We start from the raw sequence: 2,500 nt of genomic DNA, 5'->3' as shown, positions 1-2,500 counted from the left end.
AGGAGAGGGTCTGTGATGGCTTTGAGGTGTGCCAGGAGCAGGCGCTCAAAAGACTTCATTACCACAGATGTAAGGGCGACCGGTCTGTAATCATTTAGTCCTGTTGGCCTTAGCTTTTTGGGCACAGCGATGATGGTGGAGGACTTGAGACAGGCTGGTACATGGCATGTCTCCAGGGAGGTGTTAAAGATGTTGGTGAACACCGGAGACAGCTGGTCAGCGCAGTGCCTGAGGGTGGCTGGAGAGACAGAGTCCGGCCCGGCTGCTTTGCGTGGATTCTGCCTCTTGAAAAGCCCATTAACTTCTCCCTCCTGAAAGGAGAGAGTCGTTTCTGTAGTATGGGTGGGGGATGGGGCCTCTTGGGTGGGAAGGGGTGGTTCAGGACAGTCCAATTGTCTTTCAAATCTACGGTAGAACTCGTTCAGGTCGTTGGCTAGGCGGGAGTCGTTAGTGGTGTGGGGCGCTCTGGGTTTGTAGTTGGTGATGTGCCTGAGCCCTTTGGCAGACAGAAGCAGCGTCGTTAGTAGAGAACTGGTGTTTTAGTGTCTCTGAGTACAGTCGTTTAGCCTCTCTCACCGCTTTGCTAAACCTGTTCTTCGACTCCTTGAATCTGTCTCTATCCCCACTCCTAAACGCTTCCTCCTTCTCCAACCTCAACCTTTTGAGCTTTGCTGAGAACCAGGGCTTGTTGTTGTTAAAGTTCACCCTGGTACGTGTTGGGATACAGCAGTCCTCACAGAAGCTGATGTACACAGCCTCTGTGAGTTCATCCAGACTATTGGTAGCAGTCGTGAACATATCCCAGTCAGTACAGTCTAAGCACGCCCGCAAATCTTCCACAGCCTCACTGGTCCACTGTTTAGATGTCCTCACAGCAGGTTTACAGAGTTTTAGTTGCTGCCTGTATGCACGAATCAGGTGGACCAAGGGAGTTCTGTGCGAGCCGAACAGCCCCGTGACCCACAAGAGAAACATCCCTGCCAAATTCGAGCGTTTGACGGGGTCTATCCGTGAAAAAATATTCACGTTTTTGAGTGCACATGCATTTCTGCTGCAAATGCCTCTGGAAGTTTCATGCCGTTCGTATGCCAATTGTGGCAACACGAAAATGACCCGTTTTCCCATTCCGAGGGATTTCTGTGCGACCCTAACAGCCCCGTGAGCCACAAGAGACACATCCCCGCCAATTTCTAGCGTTTCACGGGGTCTATCCGTGAAAAATATAGACGTTTTTGAGTGCACATGCATTTCTGCTGCAGATGCCTCTGGAAGTTTCATGCCGTTCGTACGCAATGTGGCAACACGAAAATGACCCCTTTTCCCATTCCGAGGGATTTCTGTGCGACCCTAACTAACAGCGCCCGTGAGCCACAAGAGAGACATCCCCGCCAATTTATAGCGTTTCACGGGGTCTATCCGTGAAAAATATAGACGTTTTTGAGTGCACATGCATTCCTGCTGCAAATGCCTCTGGAAGTTTCATGCCGTTCCTATGCAATGTGGCCACACAAAAATGACCCGTTTTCCCATTCCGAGGCATTTCTGTGCGACCCTAACAGCCCCGTGAGCCACAAGAGAGACATCCCCGCCAACTTCTAGCGTTTGACGGGGTCTATGCGTGAAAAATATTAAAATTTTTGAGTGCACGTGCCTTTCTGCTGCAAATGCCTCTGGAAGTTTCATGGCGTTCCTATGCAATGTGGCAACACGAAAATGACCCCTTTTCCCATTCCGAGGGAGTTCTGTGCCACCCTAACAGCCCCGTGAGCCACAAGAGACACATCCCCGCCAATTTCTAGCGTTTCACGGGGTCTATCCGTGAAACATATAGAAGTTTTTGAGTGCACATGCATTCCTGCTGCAAATGCCTCTGGAAGTTTCATGCGGTTCGTACGCAATGTGGCAACACGAAAATGACCCGTTTTCCCATTCCCAGGGATTTCTGTGCGACCTGAACAGCCCCGTGAGCCACAAGAGACACATCCCCGCCAATTTCTAGCGTTTCACGGGGTCTATCCGTGAAAAATATCAATTTTTTTTTGACTGCACATGCATTTCTGCTGCAAATGCCTCTGGAAGTTGCATGCGGTTCGCATGCAATGTGGCGACACGAAAATGACCCGTTTTCCCATTCCGAGGGATTTCTGTGCCACCCTAACAGCCCCGTGAGCCACAAGAGAGACATCCCCGCCAATTTCTAGCGTATCACGGGGTCTATCCGTGAGAAATATTCACTTTTTTGAGTGCACATGCATTCCTGCTGCAAATGCCTCTGGAAGTTTCATGCGGTTCGTATGCAATGTGGCGACACGAAAATGACCCGTTTTCCCATTCCGAGGGATTTCTGTGCCACCCTAACAGCCCCGTGAGCCACAAGAGAGACATCCCCGCCCACTTCTAGCGTTTCACGGGGTCTCTCCGTGAAAAATATCACATTTTTTGAGTGCACATGCATTCCTGCTGCAAATGCCTCTGGAAGTTTCATGCGGTTCGCATGCAA

This window comes from Petromyzon marinus, unplaced genomic scaffold, assembly GCF_048934315.1.
Source record: "Petromyzon marinus isolate PM22_M1 ecotype Great Lakes invasive population unplaced genomic scaffold, UKy_Petmar_22M1.pri1.0 PM_G_Scaffold_40, whole genome shotgun sequence".
NCBI classification, from domain to species: Eukaryota; Metazoa; Chordata; class Hyperoartia; order Petromyzontiformes; family Petromyzontidae; genus Petromyzon; species Petromyzon marinus.
Note: the sequence above shows the minus strand (reverse complement) of the source record.